The sequence below is a fragment of the Oncorhynchus nerka genome, linkage group LG20 (assembly GCF_034236695.1).
Source record: "Oncorhynchus nerka isolate Pitt River linkage group LG20, Oner_Uvic_2.0, whole genome shotgun sequence".
In the NCBI taxonomy this organism is placed as follows: domain Eukaryota; kingdom Metazoa; phylum Chordata; class Actinopteri; order Salmoniformes; family Salmonidae; genus Oncorhynchus; species Oncorhynchus nerka.
In genome coordinates, this window is record NC_088415.1 from 95,621,753 (window position 1) to 95,644,621 (window position 22,869).

The following is a 22,869-nucleotide window of genomic DNA, read 5'->3' on the forward strand; positions in this document are numbered from 1 at the left end:
TTTTTCACGCTCAACAGTTTCCCGTGTGTATCAAGAATGGTCCACCACCCAAAGGACATCCAGCCAAACTGAAAAAACTGTGGGAAGCATTGAAATCAACATGGGCCAGCATCTCTGTGGAAAGCTTTCAACACCTTGTAGAGCCCCGATGAATTGAGGCTGTTCTGGGGGCAAAAGGGGGGAGTCCTAATGTTTTGTACAGTCCGTGCATTTGGAAATTATTCAGACCCCTTGACTTTTTCCACATTTTGTTGCGTTACAGCCTTATTCATCAATCTACACACAATACCCCATAATGACATCACAATACCCCATAATGACATCACAATACCCCATAATGACATCACAATACCCCATAATGACATCACAATACCCCATAATGACATCACAATACCCCATAATGACATCACAATACCCCATAATGACATCACAATACCCCATAATGACAAATCAAAACCAGATTTTGTTTTATTTTAAATTTGGCAAATATATATTTTTATATATTTTTTAAATACAGAAGTATTCAGACCCTTTACTCAGTACTTTGTTGAAGCATCTTTGGCTGCGATTACGGTCTCGGTTTTCTTGGGTTTGACGCTACAAGCTTGGTACACCTGTATTTGGGGAGTTTCTCTGTCAGGTTGGATGGGGAGCATTGCTGCACAGCTATTTTCAGGTCTCTCCAGAGATGTTCAATCGGGTTCAAGTCCGGGCTCTGACTGGGTCACTCAAGGACATTCCGAGACTTGTCCCGATGCCACTCCCGCGTTGTCTTGGCTGTGTGTTTAGGGTCGTTGTCCTGTTGGAAGGTAAACCTTTGTCCCAGTCTGAGGTCCTGAGCGCTCTGGAGCAGGTTTTCATCAAAGATCTCTCTGTACATTGCTCCGTTCATCTTTCCCTTGATCCTGACTAGTCTCCCAGTCCCTGCAGCTGAAAAACATCCACACAGCATGATGCTGCCACCACCATGCTTCACCGTAGGGATAGTGCAAATTTTCCTCCAGACGTGACACTTGGCAATTAGGCCAAAGAGTTCAATCTTGGTTTCATCAGACCAGAGAATCTTGTTTCTTATAGTCTGAGACCTTTAGGTGCCTTTTGGCAAACTCCATGTGGGCTGTTGTGCCTTTTACTGAGGAGTGGCTTCCGTTTGGCCACTCTACCATAAAGACCTGATTGGTGGAGTGCTGCAGAGATGGTTGTCCTTCTGGAAGCTTCTCCCATCTCCACAGAGGAACTCTGGAGCTCTGTCGGAGTGACCATTGGGTACTTGGTCACCCTCCTGACCAAGGCCCTTCTCCCCCGATTGCTCAGTTTGGCCGGACGGCCAGCTCTAGGAAGAGTCTTGGTGGTCCCAATGTCTCTGAGCTCTACGAACAACTTCTTCAACCTCATGGCTTGGTTTTTGCTCTGACCTGCACTGTCAACTGTGGAACCTTATATAGACAGGTGTGTGCCTTTCCAAATCTTGTCCAATCAATTGAATTTACCACAGATGGACTCCAATCAAGTTGTAGAAACATCTCAAGGATGATCAATGGAAACATGATACACATGAGCACAATTTTGAGTCTCATAGCAAAGGCTCTGAATACTTTTTTATTTTTATGAATTTGCAAAAAAATGCCTAAAAACCTGTTTTTGCTTTTTCATTATGGATTATTGTGATGTCATTATGGGGTATTGTGATGTCATTATGGGGTATTGTGATGTCATTATGGAGTATTGTGATGTCATTATGGGGTATTGTGATGTCATTATGGGGTATTGTGATGTCATTATGGGGTATTGTGATGTCATTATGGGGTATTGTGATGTCATTATGGAGTATTGTGATGTCATTATGGGGTATTGTGATGTCATTATGGGGTATTGTGATGTCATTATGGGGTATTGTGATGTCATTATGGGGTATTGTGATGTCATTATGGGGTATTGTGATGTCATTATGGGGTATTGTGATGTGTCATTATGGGGTATTGTGATGTCATTATGGAGTATTGTGATGTCATTATGGAGTATTGTGATGTCATTATGGGGTATTGTGATGTCATTATGGGGTATTGTGATGTCATTATGGAGTATTGTGATGTCATTATGGGGTATTGTGATGTCATTATGGAGTATTGTGTTGTCATTATGGGGTATTGTGATGTCATTATGGAGTATTGTGATGTCATTATGGGGTATTGTGATGTCATTATGGGGTATTGTGATGTCATTATGGAGTATTGTGATGTCATTATGGGGTATTGTGATGTCATTATGGGTATTGTGATGTCATTATGGAGTATTGTGATGTCATTATGGAGTATTGTGATGTCATTATGGGGTATTGTGATGTCATTATGGAGTATTGTGATGTCATTATGGGTATTGTGATGTCATTATGGGGTATTGTGATGTCATTATGGAGTATTGTGATGTCATTATGGGGTATTGTGATGTCATTATGGGGTATTGTGATGTCATTATGGAGTATTGTGATGTCATTATGGGGTATTGTGATGTCATTATGGAGTATTGTGATGTCATTATGGGGTATTGTGATGTCATTATGGAGTATTGTGATGTCATTATGGAGTATTGTGATGTCATTATGGGGTATTGTGATGTCATTATGGAGTATTGTGATGTCATTATGGAGTATTGTGATGTCATGGAGTATTGTGATGTCATTATGGAGTATTGTGATGTCATTATGGGGTATTGTGATGTCATTATGGAGTATTGTGATGTCATTATGGAGTATTGTGTGTCATTATTATTATTAATTGCTGTAATGTAACAAAATGTGGAAAAGTCAAGGGGTCTGAATACTTTCTGAATGAACTGTGTGTGTGTTTGTGTGTGTGTGTGTGTGTGTGTGTGTGTGTGTGTGTGTGTTTACAGTATGTATAAACTAATCCCCCAGGGGTTAGTTTATAAACATTCTGCTAACAGAGAATGTAAACACAGTTATTCTGATTAAGCATTTGGTCCATTGTGACACACACACGGGGTATTGTGATGTCATTACACACACATTATGGACACACATGTCATTACACACACACATTTTAGCCACATGTAGTTATGGGTGTAGGGGCCACTCACTGGGGCTGTATGCTCTGGTGGTTAACAAGTAGTAGAACTCTGTGATGTGGTGAAGCTCTGTGTTTTTCATCAGGAAACCTCAGGGGCTCTAGAACACTTTGATGTTTGGGTTCTATATTCTGACTTTTGTGTTCTGTTGTTCGTGATGTTCCATTGTTCCGTATTCTATATTCTGACTTTTGTGTTCTGTTGTTCTATGTTCCATGTTCTATAGTCTGACTTCTGTGTTCTATTGTTCTATGTTCCATTGTTCTGTGTTTAAAGTGTGTGTTTGGTTGTAGGGCTCACAGGGAGACGGCGGTCCTAAGGGAGATCCTGGTCCATACGTTTACCAAAGGAACTAAGGTACAGTAAGATGACTTCCTGTACTGTTGTTACCATGGTGACTTGAGCTGGGCGACATAGTTGTTAACATGATGATGTTGACAGTGTATTTTCTGTTTAAGGGAGATCAGGGGAAAGACGGAGAACCAGGACACCCGGTAACACGGACTGCCCGGAATCAAGGTACAGCTCTTCATTTGAGCCAGTTTGATGCAGGAAGATCATCTCACAGCAAGACGACATGAGTTAGTGTGTACATGAGTTAGTGTGTACATGAGTTAGTGTGTGTGTACATGAGTTAGTGTGTACATGAGTTAGTGTGTACATGAGTTAGTGTGTGTGTACATGAGTTAGTGTGTACATGAGTTAGTGTGTACATGAGTTGATGTGTGTGTTCTACATTCTGACTTAGTGTGTTCTGTACATGAGTTAGTGTGTACATGAGTTAGTGTGTTGAGTTAGTGTGTACATGAGTTAGTGTGTGTGTTGAGTTAGTGTGTACATGAGTTAGTGTGTACATGAGTTAGTGTGTACATGTGTTAGTGTGTACATGTGTTAGTGTTCTAGTGTGTACATGTGTTAGTGTGTACATGAGTTAGTGTGTACATGAGTTAGTGTGTACATGAGTTAGTGTGTGTGTACATGAGTTAGTGTGTGTGTACATGAGTTAGTGTGTACATGAGTTAGTGTGTACATGAGTTAGTGTGTACATGAGTTAGTGTGTACATGAGTTAGTGTGTGTGTACATGAGTTAGTGTGTACATGAGTTAGTGTGTACATGAGTTAGTGTGTACATGAGTTAGTGTGTGTGTACATGAGTTAGTGTGTGTACATGAGTTAGGGTGTACATGAGTTAGTGTGTACCATGAGTTAGTGTACATGAGTTAGTGTGTGTGTATCAAGAGTTAGTGTGTCATGAGTTAGTGTGACATGAGTTAGTGTGTACATGAGTTAGTGTGTGTGTACATGAGTTACTGTGTGTGTACATGAGTTAGTGTGTACATGAGTTAGTGTGTACATGAGTTAGTGTGTACATGAGTTAGTGTGTACATGAGTTAGTGTGTGTGTACATGAGTTAGTGTGTGTGTACATGAGTTAGTGTGTACATGAGTTAGTGTGTACATGTGTTAGTGTGTACATGTGTTAGTGTGTACATGAGTCAGTGTGTACATGTACATGAGTTAGTGTGTACATGTGTTAGTGTGTGTGTACATGAGTTAGTGTGTACATGAGTTAGTGTGTACATGAGTTAGTGTGTACATGAGTTAGTGTGTGTGTGTACATGAGTTAGTGTGTGTGTACATGAGTTAGTGTGTACATGAGTTAGTGTGTACATGAGTTAGTGTGTACATGAGTTAGTGTGTGTGTACATGAGTTAGTGAGTGTGTACATGAGTTAGTGTGTACATGTGTTAGTGTGTACATGTGTTAGTGTGTACATGAGTCAGTGTGTACATGTACATGAGTTAGTGTGTACATGTGTTAGTGTGTGTGTACATGAGTTAGTGTGTACATGAGTTAGTGTGTACATGAGTTAGTGTGTACATGTGTTAGTGTGTGTGTACATGAGTTAGTTTGTGTACATGAGTTAGTGTGTACATGAGTTAGTGTGTACATTAGCTAGTGTGTACATGAGTTAGTGTGTACATTAGTTCGTGTGTACATGAGTTAGTGTGTGTGTACATGTGTTAGTGTGTGTGCATGAGTTAGTGTGTACATTAGTTAGTGTGTACATGAGTTAGTGTGTACATGAGTTAGTGTGTACATGTGTTAGTGTGTGTGTACATGAGTTAGTGTGTACATGAGTTAGTGTGTACATGAGTTAGTGTGTACATGTGTTAGTGTGTGTGTACATGAGTTAGTGTGTACATGAGTTAGTGTGTACATGAGTTAGTGTGTGTGTACATGAGTTAGTGTGTACATGTGTTAGTGTGTGTGTACATGAGTTAGTGTGTACATGAGTTAGTGTGTACATGAGTTAGTGTGTACATGAGTTAGTGTGTACATGAGTTATTGTGTACATGAGTTAGTGTGTACATGAGTTAGTGTGTGTGTACATGTGTTAGTGTGTACATGTGTTAGTGTGTACATGAGTTAGTGTGTACATGAGTTAGTGTGTACATGAGTTAGTGTGTACATGAGTCAGTGTGTACATTAGTTAGTGTGTACATGAGTTAGTGTGTACATGAGTTAGTGTGTACATGAGTCAGTGTGTACATTAGTTAGTGTGTACATGAGTTAGTGTGTACATTAGTTAGTGTGTACATGAGTTAGTGTGTACATGAGTCAGTGTGTACATTAGTTAGTGTGTACATGAGTTAGTGTGTACATGAGTTAGTGTGTACGTGTGTTAGTGTGTACATGTGTTAGTGTGGATGTGTACATTAGTTAGTGTGTACATTAATTAGTGTGTACATTAATTAGTGTGTACATGAGTTAGTGTAGATGTGTGAGGACTACTGTGTATCAAATCATATGTCATGTTATCATGTCATCTTCTGATAGGGTACACTGGGCCCAAAAGGAGCCAATGGGGACAAAGGACAGCGGGGTGATGATGTAAGTGACTCTAACTCCTGAGAATTATGGGAATATACTGTTTACATTGAGGTGTTGATGATATCATGTGACATCTTCGTTGTGCATTTCAGGGAGCACCTGGTTAGGACGTGCCTCCGGGAGAAAAGTATTCACACTTTACTACTACTACACTGTCTGTGTGTATGTGTGTGTGTGTGTGTGTGTGTGTGTGTGTGTGTGTGTGTGTGTGTGTGTGTGTGTGTGTGTGTGTGTGTGTGTGTGTGTGTGTACATGTGCGTGCGTGTGTGTGTGTGTGTGGTCTGTGTATGTGTGTGTGTGTGTTTGTGGGTGTGTGGTCTGTGTATGTGTGTGTGTGTGTGTGCGTGTGTGTGTGTGTGTGTGTGTGTGTGTGTGTGTGTGTGTGTGTGTGTGTGTGTGTGTGTGTGTGTGGTCTGTGTGTGTGTGTGTGTGTGTGTGTGTGTGTGTGTGTCTGTGTGTCTGTGTGTCTGTGTGTGGTCTGTGTATGTGGTTATTGTGTGGTCTGTGTATGTGTGTGTGTGTGTGGGTGTGTGTGTGTGTGTGTATGTGTGTGTGTGTGTTTGTGGGTGTGTGGTCTGTGTTGTGTGTGTGTGGGTGTGTGTGTGTGTGTGTACATGTGTGTGTGTGTGTGTGTGTGTGTGTGTGTGTGTGTGTGTGGGTCTTGTTCTTCTGTCCTGAAATCCCCAAATGTCCCCACTAGGTAGTATAACAAGGAACATTCTCCCTCGTGATGACATTTCCCACTACCTCATGAGGACAAAGTAACAGTAGGATTTAGGGTTAGGTTTAGGATTAGGGTTTGTGTGTGTGTGTGTGACTTCTGTCCATTCTCCTTCAGGGAACCCCAGGAGAGAAAGGAGAACAAGGAACCCGTGGAAACAGAGTTAAGAGGAGATTTGGTGAGTGATGATGAGGGTGATGTTGATGGTGATGATGATGTTGGTGATGTGGGTGATGGTGGTGGTGGTGGTGATGATGGTGGTGATGGTGATGATGTTGATGGTGGTGATGGTGATGATGTTGATGTTGATGTTGATGATGATGAAGGTGTGTGTTGACGGAGGTCTTCTGTCCCTTCAGGGTGACCCAGGACCTCGTGGAGATCAGGGCAGAGAGGGTTCATCTGGAGCCAATGGAGAGCCTGTATGTACCAGAGGTCTCGACCTCTGAGAAACTCTTCATCTCGACCTCTGAGACGACACAACGTTTAAAACTCTTCATCCTGATACCCTTCATACCAGCCTTCAATCATCAATAGTGTTTAGTATTTAATTAGATCCCCTATTAGATAAAACAGCAGCTACTAATTAGATCCCCCATTAGATAAAACAGCAGCTACTCATTAGATCCCCTATTAGATAAAACAGCAGCTACTAATTAGATCCCCCATTAGATAAAACAGCAGCTACTAATTAGATCCCCCTATTAGATAAAACAGCAGCTACTAATTAGATCCCCCATTAGATAAAACAGTAGCTATAGATGTCCCCTAATTAGATCCCCCCCATTAGATAAAACAGCAGCTACTAATTAGATCCCCCCATTAGATAAAACAGTGCTACTAATTACATTAGATTTAGATAAAACAGCAGCTACTAATTAGATCCCCCATTAGATAAAAACAGCAGCTACTAATTAGATCCCCCATTAGATAAAACAGCAGCTACTAATTAGATCCCCCATTAGATAAAACAGCAGCTACTAATTAGATCCCCCCCATTAGATAAAACAGCAGCTACTAATTAGATCCCCATTAGATAAAACAGCAGCTACTAATTAGATCCCCCATTAGATAAAACAGTGCTACAATTAGATCCCCCCCATTAGATAAAACAGCAGCTACTAATTAGATCCCCATTAGATAAAACAGCAGCTACTAATTAGATCCCCCATTAGATAAAACAGCAGCTACTAATTAGATCCCCCATTAGATAAAACAGCAGCTACTAATTAGATCCCCATTAGATAAAACAGCAGCTACTAATTAGATCCCCATTAGATAAAACAGCAGCTACTAATTAGATCCCCAGCAGCTACTAGATAAAAAACAGTGCTACCCCCCATTATACTAATTAGATCCCCCAGATTAGATAAATTAGATCATTAGCAAAACAGCAGCTACTAATTAGATCCCCATTAGATAAAACAGCAGCTACTAATTAGATCCCCATTAGATAAAACAGCAGCTACTAATTAGATCCCCATTAGATAAAACAGCAGCTACTAATTAGATCCCCATTAGATAAAACAGCAGCTACTAATTAGATCCCCATTAGATAAAACAGCAGCTACTAATTAGATCCCCATTAGATAAAACAGCAGCTACTAATTAGATCCCCATTAGATAAAACAGCAGCTACTAATTAGATCCCCATTAGATAAAATCAGCAGCTACTAATTAGATCCCCCATTAGATAAAACAGCAGCTACTAATTAGATCCCCTGATAGATAAAACAGCAGCTACTAATTAGATCCCCCATTAGATAAAACAGCAGCTACTAATTAGATCCCCATTAGATAAAACAGCAGCTACTAATTAGATCCCCCATTAGATAAAACAGCAGCTACTAATTAGATCCCCCCCATTAGATAAATTAGATCCCCCATTAGATAAAACAGCAGCTACTAATTAGATCCCCATTAGATAAAACAGTAGCTACTAATTAGATCCCCCCCATTAGATAAAACAGCAGCTACTAATTAGATCCCCCCCATTAGATAAAACAGCAGCTACTAATTAGATCCCCCATTAGATAAAACAGCAGCTACTAATTAGATCCCCCATTAGATAAAACAGCAGCTACTAATTAGATCCCCATTAGATAAAACAGCAGCTACTAATTAGATCCCCCATTAGATAAAACAGTGCTACTAATTAGATCCCCATTAGATAAAACAGCAGCTACTAATTAGATCCCCCATTAGATAAAACAGTGCTACTAATTAGATCCCCCATTAGATGTGCAGCTACTAATTAGATCCCCATTAGATAAAACAGTGCTACTCATTAGATCCCCCCATTAGATAAAACAGTAGCTACTAATTAGATCCCCATTAGATAAAACAGTAGCTACTAATTAGATCCCCCCTATTAGATAAAACAGCAGCTACTAATTAGATCCCCCCCATTAGATAAAACCCCATTAGTGTACTAATTAGATCCCCCATTAGATAAAACAGTAGCTACTAATTAGATCCCCCATTAGATAAAACAGTGCTACTAATTAGATCCCCCCATTAGATAAAACAGCAGCTGTGTGTTAGATCCCCCATTAATAAAACAGTATCCCCATTAGATAAAACAGTGCTACTAATTAGATCCCCATTAGATAAAACAGTAGCTACTAATTAGATCCCCATTAGATAAAACAGCAGCTACTAATTAGATCCCCCCCATTAGATAAAACAGTAGCTACTAATTAGATCCCCCCCATTAGATAAAACAGTAGCTACTAATTAGATCCCCCATTAGATAAAACAGTTAGTGTAGTAAAACAGTAGCTACTAATTAGATCCCCCATGATGTTAGATAAAACAGTAGCTACTAATTAGATCCCCATTAGATAAAACAGTAGCTACTAATTAGATCCCCCCATTAGATAAAACAGTGCTACTAATTAGATCCCCATTAGATAAAACAGTAGCTACTAATTAGATCCCCATTAGATAAAACAGTAGCTACTAATTAGATCCCCATTAGATAAAACAGTAGCTACTAATTAGATCCCCATTAGATAAAACAGTAGCTACTAATTAGATCCCCCCCCATTAGATAAAACAGTAGCTACTAATTAGATCCCCCCATTAGATAAAACAGTAGCTACTAATTAGATCCCCATTAGATAAAACAGCAGCTACTAATTAGATCCCCATTAGATAAAACAGTAGCTACTAATTAGATCCCCATTAGATAAAACAGTAGCTACTAATTAGATCCCCATTAGATAAAACAGTAGCTACTAATTAGATCCCCCCCATTAGATAAAACAGTAGCTACTAATTAGATCCCCCCCATTAGATAAAACAGTAGCTACTAATTAGATCCCCCCCATTAGATAAAACAGTAGCTACTAATTAGATCCCATTAGATAAAACAGTAGCTACTAATTAGATCCCCATTAGATAAAACAGTAGCTACTCATTAGATCCCCATTAGATAAAACAGTAGCTACTAATTAGATCCCCATTAGATAAAACAGCAGCTACTCATTAGATCCCCATTAGATAAAACAGTAGCTACTAATTAGATCCCCATTAGATAAAACAGTAGCTACTAATTAGATCCCCATTAGATAAAACAGTAGCTACTAATTAGATCCCCCATTAGATAAAACAGCAGCTACTAATTAGATCCCCCATTAGATAAAACAGAGCTACTAATTAGATCCCCATTAGATAAAACAGTAGCTACTATTAGATCCCCCAAAAAAACAGCAGCTACTAATTAGATCCCCATTAGATAAAACAGCAGCTACTAATTAGATCCCCCATTAGATAAAACAGCAGCTACTAATTAGATCCCCCCCATTAGATAAAACAGTGCTACTAATTAGATCCCCATTAGATAAAACAGCAGCTACTAATTAGATCCCCCATTAGATAAAACAGTGCTACTAATTAGATCCCCCCCATTAGATAAAACAGCAGCTACTAATTAGATCCCCATTAGATAAAACAGCAGCTACTAATTAGATCCCCATTAGATAAAACAGCAGCTACTAATTAGATCCCCATTAGATAAAACAGTAGCTACTAATTAGATCCCCATTAGATAAAACAGTAGCTACTAATTAGATCCCCCATTAGATAAAACAGTAGCTACTAATTAGATCCCCCCATTAGATAAAACAGTAGCTACTAATTAGATCCCCCATTAGATAAAACAGTAGCTACTAATTAGATCCCCCCATTAGATAAAACAGTAGCTACTAATTAGATCCCCATTAGATAAAACAGTAGCTACTAATTAGATCCCCTAATTAGATCCCCATTAGATAAAACAGTAGCTACTAATTAGATCCCCATTAGATAAAACAGCAGCTACTCCCCATTAGATAAAACAGTAGCTACTAATTAGATCCCCATTAGATAAAACAGTAGCTACTAATTAGATCCCCATTAGATAAAACAGTAGCTACTAATTAGATCCCCCATTAGATAAAACAGCAGCTACTAATTAGATCCCCCATTAGATAAAACAGCAGCTACTAATTAGATCCCCCATTAGATAAAACAGCAGCTACTCATTAGATCCCCATTAGATAAAACAGTAGCCCCATTACAGTAGCTATTAGATCCCCATTAGATAAAACAGTAGCTACTAATTAGATCCCCATTAGATAAAACAGTAGCTACTAATTAGATCCCCCCCCATTAGATAAAACAGTAGCTACTAATTAGATCCCCATTAGATAAAACAGTAGCTACTAATTAGATCCCCATTAGATAAAACAGTAGCTACTAATTAGATCCCCCCCATTAGATAAAACAGTAGCTACTAATTAGATCCCCATTAGATAAAACAGTAGCTACTAATTAGATCCCCATTAGATAAAACAGTTGCTACTGGTTAGATCCCCATTAGATAAAACAGTAGCTACTAATTAGATCCCCATTAGATAAAACAGTAGCTACTAATTAGATCCCCATTAGATAAAACAGTAGCTACTAATTAGATCCCCCCATTAGATAAAACAGTAGCTACTAATTAGATCCCCCATTAGATAAAACAGTAGCTACTAATTAGATCCCCATTAGATAAAACAGCAGCTACTCATTAGATCCCCATTAGATAAAACAGTAGCTACTAATTAGATCCCCATTAGATAAAACAGTAGCTACTAATTAGATCCCCATTAGATAAAACAGTAGCTACTAATTAGATCCCCCCCATTAGATAAAACAGTAGCTACTAATTAGATCCCCCCATTAGATAAAACAGTAGCTACTAATTAGATCCCCATTAGATAAAACAGTAGCTACTAATTAGATCCCCTCCATTAGATGATTAGATAAAACAGTAGCTACTGGTTAGATCCCCATTAGATAAAAACAGCAGCTACTCATTAGATCCCCATTAGATAAAACAGCAGCTACTGGTTAGATCCCCATTAGATAAAACAGTAGCTACTAATTAGATCCCCATTAGATAAAACAGTAGCTACTAATTAGATCCCCATTAGATAAAACAGTAGCTACTAATTAGATCCCCCCCATTAGATAAAACAGTAGCTACTAATTAGATCCCCCATTAGATAAAACAGTAGCTACTAATTAGATCCCCATTAGATAAAACAGTAGCTACTAATTAGATCCCCCCCATTAGATAAAACAGTAGCTACTAATGGTGATCCCCCATTAGATAAAACAGTAGCTACTAATTAGATCCCCCCCATTAGATAAAACAGTAGCTACTAATTAGATCCCCCCCCATTAGATAAAACAGTAGCTACTAATTAGATCCCCCCATTAGATAAAACAGCAGCTACTAATTAGATCCCCCCCATTAGATAAAACAGTAGCTACTAATTAGATCCCCCCCATTAGATAAAACAGTAGCTACTAATTAGATCCCCCCCATTAGATAAAACAGTAGCTACTAATTAGATCCCCCCCATTAGATAAAACAGTAGCTACTAATTAGATCCCCATTAGATAAAACAGCAGCTACTAATTAGATCCCCCCATTAGATAAAACAGTAGCTACTAATTAAAACAGATCTAATTAGATCCCCCATTAGATAAAACAGTAGCTACTAATTAGATCCCCCCCATTAGATAAAACAGCAGCTACTAATTAGATCCCCCCCATTAGATAAAACAGTAGCTACTAATTAGATCCCCCATTAGATAAAAGTAGCACTAATTAGATCCCCCATTAGATAAAACAGTAGCTAATTAGATCCCCCCCATTAGATAAAACAGTAGCTACTAATTAGATCCCCCCCATTAGATAAAACAGTAGCTAAATTAGATCCCCCATTAGATAAAACAGTAGCTACTAATTAGATCCCCCCCATTAGATAAAACAGTAGCTACTAATTAGATCCCCCATTAGATAAAACAGCAGCTACTAATTAGATCCCCCATTAGATAAAACAGCAGCTACTAATTAGATCCCCCCATTAGATAAAACAGCAGCTACTAATTAGATCCCCCATTAGATAAAACAGTAGCTACTAATTAGATCCCCCCAGCAGCTACTAATTAGATCCCCCCATTAAAAACAGCAGCTACTAATTAGATCCCCCCCATTAGATAAAACAGCAGCTACTAATTAGATCCCCATTAGATAAAACAGCAGCTACTAATTAGATCCCCATTAGATAAAACAGCAGCTACTAATTAGATCCCCCATTAGATAAAACAGCAGCTACTAATTAGATCCCCCATTAGATAAAACAGCAGCTACTAATTAGATCCCCCATTAGATAAAACAGCAGCTACTAATTAGATCCCCCATTAGATAAAACAGCAGCTACTAATTAGATCCCCCCATTAGATAAAACAGCAGCTACTAATTAGATCCCCCATTAGATAAAACAGCAGCTACTAATTAGATCCCCCCCATTAGATAAAACAGCAGCTACTAATTAGATCCCCATTAGATAAAACAGCAGCTACTAATTAGATCCCCATTAGATAAAACAGCAGCTACTAATTAGATCCCCCATTAGATAAAACAGCAGCTACTAATTAGATCCCCATTAGATAAAACAGCAGCTACTAATTAGATCCCCCCCCATTAGATAAAACAGCAGCTACTAATTAGATCCCCATTAGATCCCTATTAGATAAAACAGCAGCTACTCATTAGATCCCCATTAGATAAAACAGCAGCTACTAATTAGATCCCCATTAGATAAAACAGCAGCTACTTAATTAGATCCCCATTAGATCCCCATTAGATAAAACAGCAGCTACTAATTAGATCCCCATTAGATAAAACAGCAGCTACTCATTAGATCCCCCATTAGATAAAACAGCAGCTACTCATTAGATCCCCCCCCCCCCATTAGAGAAAACAGCAGCTACTCATTAGATCCCCATTAGCTAAAACAGCAGCTACTAATTAGATCCCCATTAGATAAAACAGCAGCTACTAATTAGATCCCCATTAGATAAAACAGCAGCTACTCATTAGATCCCCCATTAGATAAAACAGCAGCTACTCATTAGATCCCCCATTAGATAAAACAGCAGCTACTCATTAGATCCCCCATTAGATAAAACAGCAGCTACTCATTAGATCCCCCCCATTAGATAAAACAGCAGCTACTCATTAGATCCCCCCCCCATTAGATAAAACAGCAGCTACTCATTAGATCCCCATTAGATAAAACAGCAGCTACTAATTAGATCCCCATTAGATAAAACAGCAGCTACTCATTAGATCCCCCCCCATTAGCTAAAACAGCAGCTACTCATTAGATCCCCATTAGATAAAACAGCAGCTACTCATTAGATCCCCATTAGCTAAAACAGCAGCTACTCATTAGATCCCCCCCATTAGATAAAACAGCAGCTACTAATTAGATCCCCCCATTAGATAAAACAGCAGCTACTCATTAGATCCCCATTAGATAAAACAGCAGCTACTCATTAGATCCCCATTAGATAAAACAGTAGCTACTAATTAGATCCCCATTAGATAAAACAGTAGCTACTAATTAGATCCCCATTAGATAAAACAGTAGCTACTAATTAGATCCCCCATTAGATAAAACAGTAGCTACTAATTAGATCCCCCATTAGATAAAACAGTAGCTACTAATTAGATCCCCATTAGATAAAACAGCAGCTACTAATTAGATCCCCCATTAGATAAAACAGTAGCTACTAATTAGATCCCCCCCATTAGATAAAACAGTAGCTACTAATTAGATCCCCCATTAGATAAAACAGCAGCTACTAATTAGATCCCCCCCATTAGATAAAACAGCAGCTACTAATTAGATCCCCCCCATTAGATAAAACAGCAGCTACTAATTAGATCCCCCCCATTAGATAAAACAGTAGCTACTAATTAGATCCCCCCCATTAGATAAAACAGTAGCTACTAATTAGATCCCCATTAGATAAAACAGTAGCTACTAATTAGATCCCCCCATTAGATAAAACAGCAGCTACTAATTAGATCCCCCATTAGATAAAACAGTAGCTACTAATTAGATCCCCCCATTAGATAAAACAGTAGCTACTAATTAGATCCCCCCATTAGATAAAACAGCAGCTACTAATTAGATCCCCCCATTAGATAAAACAGCAGCTACTAATTAGATCCCCCCCATTAGATAAAACAGTAGCTACTAATTAGATCCCCCCCATTAGATAAAACAGTAGCTACTAATTAGATCCCCCATTAGATAAAACAGTAGCTACTAATTAGATCCCCCATTAGATAAAACAGTAGCTACTAATTAGATCCCCCATTAGATAAAACAGTAGCTACTAATTAGATCCCCCCTATTAGATAAAAAAACAGTAGCTACTAATTAGATCCCCCATTAGATAAAACAGTAGCTACTAATTAGATCCCCCATTAGATAAAACAGTAGCTACTAATTAGATCCCCCCATTAGATAAAACAGCAGCTACTAATTAGATCCCCCCCATTAGATAAAACAGCAGCTACTAATTAGATCCCCCATTAGATAAAACAGCAGCTACTAATTAGATCCCCCCATTAGATAAAACAGCAGCTACTAATTAGATCCCCCATTAGATAAAACAGCAGCTACTAATTAGATCCCCCCATTAGATAAAACAGCAGCTACTAATTAGATCCCCCATTAGATAAAACAGCAGCTACTAATTAGATCCCCCCCATTAGATAAAACAGCAGCTACTAATTAGATCCCCCCATTAGATAAAACAGCAGCTACTAATTAGATCCCCCATTAGATAAAACAGCAGCTACTAATTAGATCCCCCCCATTAGATAAAACAGCAGCTACTAATTAGATCCCCCATTAGATAAAACAGCAGCTACTAATTAGATCCCCCATTAGATAAAACAGCAGCTACTAATTAGATCCCCATTAGATAAAACAGCAGCTACTAATTAGATCCCCATTAGATAAAACAGCAGCTCCCCCATTAGATAAAACAGCAGCTACTCATTAGATCCCCATTAGATAAAACAGCAGCTACTAATTAGATCCCCATTAGATAAAACAGCAGCTACTAATTAGATCCCCCCATTAGATAAAACAGCAGCTACTCATTAGATCCCCATTAGATAAAACAGCAGCTACTAATTAGATCCCCCATTAGATAAAACAGCAGCTACTAATTAGATCCCCCATTAGATAAAACAGCAGCTACTAATTAGATCCCCATTAGATAAAACAGCAGCTACTAATTAGATCCCCATTAGATAAAACAGCAGCTACTAATTAGATCCCCCATTAGATAAAACAGCAGCTACTAATTAGATCCCCATTAGATAAAACAGCAGCTACTAATTAGATCCCCCCCATTAGATAAAACAGCAGCTACTCATTAGATCCCCCATTAGATAAAACAGCAGCTACTAATTAGATCCCCATTAGATAAAACAGCAGCTACTAATTAGATTCCCCCCCCCATTAGATAAAACAGCAGCTACTCATTAGATCCCCCATTAGATAAAACAGCAGCTACTCATTAGATCCCCCATTAGATAAAACAGCAGCTACTCATTAGATCCCCCCATTAGATCCCCCCATTAGATAAAACAGCAGCTACTCATTAGATCCCCCATTAGATAAAACAGCAGCTACTAATTAGATCCCCCATTAGATAAAACAGCAGCTACTCATTAGATCCCCATTAGATAAAACAGCAGCTACTCATTAGATCCCCCCATTAGATAAAACAGCAGCTACTCATTAGATCCCCATTAGATAAAACAGCAGCTACTCATTAGATCCCCCATTAGATAAAACAGCAGCTACTAATTAGATCCCCCATTAGATAAAACAGCAGCTACTCATTAGATCCCCCCATTAGATAAAACAGCAGCTACTCATTAGATCCCCATTAGATAAAACAGCAGCTACTAATTAGATCCCCCATTAGATAAAACAGCAGCTACTCATTAGATCCCCATTAGATAAAACAGCAGCTACTCATTAGATCCCCCATTAGATAAAACAGCAGCTACTCATTAGATCCCCCATTAGATAAAACAGCAGCTACTAATTAGATCCCCATTAGATAAAACAGCAGCTACTAATTAGATCCCCCCCATTAGATAAAACAGCAGCTACTCATTAGATCCCCATTAGATAAAACAGCAGCTACTAATTAGATCCCCATTAGATAAAACAGCAGCTACTCATTAGATCCCCCATTAGATAAAACAGCAGCTACTCATTAGATCCCCCCATTAGATAAAACAGCAGCTACTCATTAGATCCCCATTAGATAAAACAGCAGCTACTAATTAGATCCCCCCCATTAGATAAAACAGCAGCTACTCATTAGATCCCCCCATTAGATAAAACAGCAGCTACTCATTAGATCCCCCCATTAGATAAAACAGCAGCTACTCATTAGATCCCCATTAGAAAAACAGCAGCTACTAATTAGATCCCCCCATTAGATAAAACAGCAGCTACTAATTAGATCCCCATTAGATAAAACAGTAGTTACTAATTAGATCCCCATTAGATAAAACAGCAGCTACTCATTAGATCCCCATTAGATAAAACAGCAGCTACTAATTAGATCCCCATTAGATAAAACAGCAGCTACTCATTAGATCCCCATTAGATAAAACAGCAGCTACTAATTAGATCCCCCCCATTAGATAAAACAGCAGCTACTCATTAGATCCCCCATTAGATAAAACAGCAGCTACTAATTAGATCCCCCATTAGATAAAACAGCAGCTACTAATTAGATCCCCCCATTAGATAAAACAGCAGCTACTAATTAGATCCCCCATTAGATAAAACAGCAGCTACTAATTAGATCCCCCCATTAGATAAAACAGCAGCTACTTAGATAAAACAGCAGCTAATTAGATCCCCATTAGATAAAACAGCAGCTACTAATTAGATCCCCATTAGATAAAACAGCAGCTACTAATTAGATCCCCATTAGATAAAACAGCAGCTACTAATTAGATCCCCATTAGATAAAACAGCAGCTACTAATTAGATCCCCCATTAGATAAAACAGCAGCTACTAATTAGATCCCCATTAGATAAAACAGCAGCTACTAATTAGATCCCCATTAGATAAAACAGCAGCTACTAATTAGATCCCCCATTAGATAAAACAGCAGCTACTAATTAGATCCCCCCCCATTAGATAAAACAGCAGCTACTAATTAGATCCCCATTAGATAAAACAGCAGCTACTAATTAGATCCCCATTAGATAAAACAGCAGCTACTAATTAGATCCCCATTAGATAAAACAGCAGCTACTAATTAGATCCCCATTAGATAAAACAGCAGCTACTAATTAGATCCCCCCCATTAGATAAAACAGCAGCTACTAATTAGATCCCAGCAGCTACTAATTAGATCCCCCATTAAAAAAACAGCAGCTACTAATTAGATCCCCATTAGATAAAACAGCAGCTACTAATTAGATCCCCATTAGATAAAACAGCAGCTACTAATTAGATCCCCATTAGATAAAACAGCAGCTACTAATTAGATCCCCATTAGATAAAACAGCAGCTACTAATTAGATCCCCATTAGATAAAACAGCAGCTACTAATTAGATCCCCCATTAGATAAAACAGCAGCTACTAATTAGATCCCCATTAGTTAAAACAGCAGCTACTAATTAGATCCCCCCCCCCATTAGATAAAACAGCAGCTACTAATTAGATCCCCATTAGATAAAACAGCAGCTACTAATTAGATCCCCCCATTAGAGAAAACAGTAGCTACTAATTAGATCCCCCATTAGAGAAAACAGCAGCTACTAATTAGATCCCCCCCATTAGATAAAACAGCAGCTACTAATTAGATCCCCCATTAGATAAAACAGCAGCTACTAATTAGATCCCCATTAGATAAAACAGCAGCTACTAATTAGATCCCCCATTAGATAAAACAGCAGCTACTAATTAGATCCCCCCATTAGAAAAACAGCAGCTTCTAATTAGATCCCCCATTAGATAAAACAGCAGCTACTAATTAGATCCCCCATTAGATAAAACAGCAGCTACTAATTAGATCCCCATTAGATAAAACAGCAGCTACTAATTAGATCCCCCCATTAGATAAAACAGCAGCTACTAATTAGATCCCCATTAGATAAAACAGCAGCTACTAATTAGATCCCCATTAGATAAAACAGCAGCTACTAATTAGATCCCCCATTAGATAAAACAGCAGCTACTAATTAGATCCCCCCCATTAGATAAAACAGCAGCTACTAATTAGATCCCCATTAGATAAAACAGCAGCTACTAATTAGATCCCCCATTAGATAAAACAGCAGCTACTAATTAGATCCCCCCCATTAGATAAAACAGCAGCTTCTAATTAGATCCCCATTAGATAAAACAGCAGCTACTAATTAGATCCCCCATTAGATAAAACAGCAGCTACTAATTAGATCCCCCCCATTAGATAAAACAGCAGCTACTAATTAGATCCCCCCCATTAGATAAAACAGCAGCTACTAATTAGATCCCCCCCCCATTAGATAAAACAGCAGCTACTAATTAGATCCCCATTAGATAAAACAGCAGCTACTAATTAGATCCCCCATTAGATAAAACAGCAGCTACTAATTAGATCCCCCCCCATTAGATAAAGCAGCAGCTACTAATTAGATCCCCATTAGATAAAACAGCAGCTACTAATTAGATCCCCAGGAGGGTGGGCCTCAAGCTGCTCTCTATGTTGAAGAGGGTGGGTCTCAAGCTGCTCTCTATGTTGAAGAGGGTGGGCCTCAAGCTGCTCTCTATGTTGAAGAGGGTGGGCCTCAAGCTGCTCTCTATGTTGAAGGGGGTGGGCCTCAAGCTGCTCTCTATGTTGAAGAGGGTGGGCCTCAAGCTGCTCTCTATGTTGAAGAGGGTGGGCCTCAAGCTGCTCTCTATGTTGAAGAGGGTGGGCCTCAAGCTGCTCTCTATGTTGAAGAGGGTGGGCCTCAAGCTGCTCTCTATGTTGAAGGGGTGGGCCTCAAGCTGCTCTCTATGTTGAAGAGGGTGGGCCTCAAGCTGCTCTCTATGTTGAAGAGGGTGGGTCTCAAACTGCTCTGTATGTTGAAGAGGGTGGGCCTCAAGCTGCTCTCTATGTTGAAGTGGGTGGGCCTCAAGCTGCTCTGTATGTTGAAGAGGGTTGGCCTCAAGCTGCTCTCTATGTTGAAGAGGGTGGGCCTCAAGCTGCTCTCTATGTTGAAGAGGGTGGGCCTCAAGCTGCTCTCTATGTTGAAGGGGGTGGGCCTCAAGCTGCTCTGTACGTTGAAGAGGGTGGGCCTCAAGCTGCTCTCTATGTTGAAGAGGGTGGGCCTCAAGCTGCTCTCTATGTTGAAGGGGGTGGGCCTCAAGCTGCTCTCTATGTTGAAGAGGGTGGGCCTCAAGCTGCTCTGTATTTTGAAGAGGGTGGGCCTCAAGCTGCATCCTTGTTTCACCCCCCAGACCTCAGGAAAGACATGTGGGTGTCTATTTGCATATTTGTTGTTTGTGTACGTTGCTTTTTTGTTTTTGTACATCACATTCCTTCCATATTGTATAGAAGACCCTCGTGAAATCAACAAAGCATGAGAAGGCTTTGTCTGTTTTGGTTTGTTTGTCAGTAAGGGTGTGCAGGGTGTATATTACGTGGTCTGTCGTACGGTATTTTGGTAAGATTTGCTCAGGACATTGTTTTCACTGAGGAAATGTTGGAGTCTGCTGTTGATGATACTGCAGAGGATTTGTCTAAGGTTGCTGTTGACGCACATTCCTGAGTAATTATTGTGATCAAATTTGTCCTTACTTTTGTGGATTGGGGTGGCCAGACCTTAGTTCCAAATATTGGGGAAGATGCCAGAGCTGAGCATAATCTTGAAGAGTTTAAGAATAGCCAATTGTATTTTGTGGTATGTATATTTTATAATTTAGTTTAGTATAACATCAACACCTCAGTCCTTTTGGGGTTGGAGAGTTTGTACGCGACATGACCATAAGTATGTGGACACCTGCTCGAACAACATCTCATTCCAAAATCATGGGTATTAATATGGAGTTGGTCCCCCCCTTTGCTGCTAACAGCCCCCACTCTTCTGGGAAGGCTTTACACTAGATGATGGAACATTGCTGCTATAACATCCTCCACTCTTCTGGGAAGGCTTTCCACTAGATGTTGGAACATTGCTGCGGGGACTTGCTTCCATTCAGTCACAAGAGCATTAGTGAGGTCGGGGACTGATGTTGGGAGATTAGGCCTGGCTCGCAGTCGGCATTCCAATGCATCACAAAGGTGATGGGGTTGAGGTCAAGGTTCTGTGCAGGCCAGTCAAGTTCTTCCATACCGATCTTGACAAACCATTTCTGTATGGACCTCGCTTTTTCCATGGGGGCATTGTTGAAACAGGAAAGTGCCTTCCCCAAACTGTTGCCACAAAGTTGGAAGTACAGAATCATCTAGAATTTCATTGTATGTTGTAGTGTTAAGATTTCCCTTCACTGGAACTAAGGGGCCATGAAAACAGCCCCAGTTTGCACTATGCATTAGGGCTGGTAGTGTTCTCCTGGCATTTGCCAAACCCAGATTCATCCTTTGGACTGCCAGACAGTGAAGCGTGATTCATCACTCCAGAGATCGTGTTTCCACTGCTCCAGAGTCCGATGGCAGCGAGCTTTACACCACTCCAGCTTACTCTTGGGGTTGCGCATGGTGATCTTAGGCGTGTGTAAGGCTTCCCCCGACCAACAGTTCTTATGTTGACGTTGCTTCCAGAGATCCTACTCTGCGTCCCACAAAGAAATGGAGGTTGGCGGTTGGAACCATGGCGGTTGGAACCAAAACGAACATTTGGACCGTGAAGCATGGAGGAGGAGGTGTGATGGTGTGGGGGTGCTTTGTTGGTGACACTCTCAGTGATTTCTTTAGAATTCAAGGCACACTTAACCAGCTTGGCTACCACAGCACTCTGCAGCGACACACCATCCCATCTGGTTTGTGCTTAGTGGGAGTATCATTTGTTTTTCAACAGGACATTGACCCAACACACCTCCAGGCTGTGTAAGCGCTATTTGATCTAGAAGGAGAGTGAAGGAGTGCTGCATCAGATGACCTGGCCTCCACAATCACCTGACCTCAACCTAATTGAGATGGTTTGGGATGAGCTGGACAGCAGAGTGAAGGAAAAGCAGCCAACAAGTGCTCAGCATATGAGGGAACTCCTTCAAGAGTATTGGAAAAGCATTCCAGGTGAAGCTGGTTGAGAGAATGCCAAGAGTGTGCAAAGCTGTCATCAAGACGAAGGGTGGCTACGTTGAAGAATCTAAAATATAAAACACTTTCTTGCTTACTACATGATTCCATATGTGTTATTTCATAGTTTTGATGTCTTCACTATTATTCTACAGTGTAGAAAATAGTAAAAAAATAAAGAAAAACCCTTGAATGAGCTGCAGCTGCAAGAATCTTGAACTTCCATCAAACAAGGAAAGTGTCAATACAGGACTAAGATCGAAAACAAATGATAGATTATCAGATACACCGGCTACAACGCTCGTCGGATGTGGCAGGGCTCGCAAACTATTACAGACTACAAAGACAATGACACGAGCCTACTAGACGAGCTACATGACTTCTATGCTCGCCTCCAGGCAATCAACACTGAAACATGCATGAGAGCACCAGCTGTTCTGGATGACTGTGATCACGCTCTCCATAGCCGCAGTGAGTAAGACCTTTAAACAGGTCAACATTCACAAGGCCGCAGGGC

General features: G+C 39.8%; 1 pseudogene; it reads left to right on the forward strand.

Moving 5' to 3' along the window:
• LOC115127804 (collagen alpha-1(VI) chain-like) overlaps nt 1–22,869 on the forward strand; it is a 91,151-nt pseudogene that overhangs the window by 20,426 nt on the left and 47,856 nt on the right.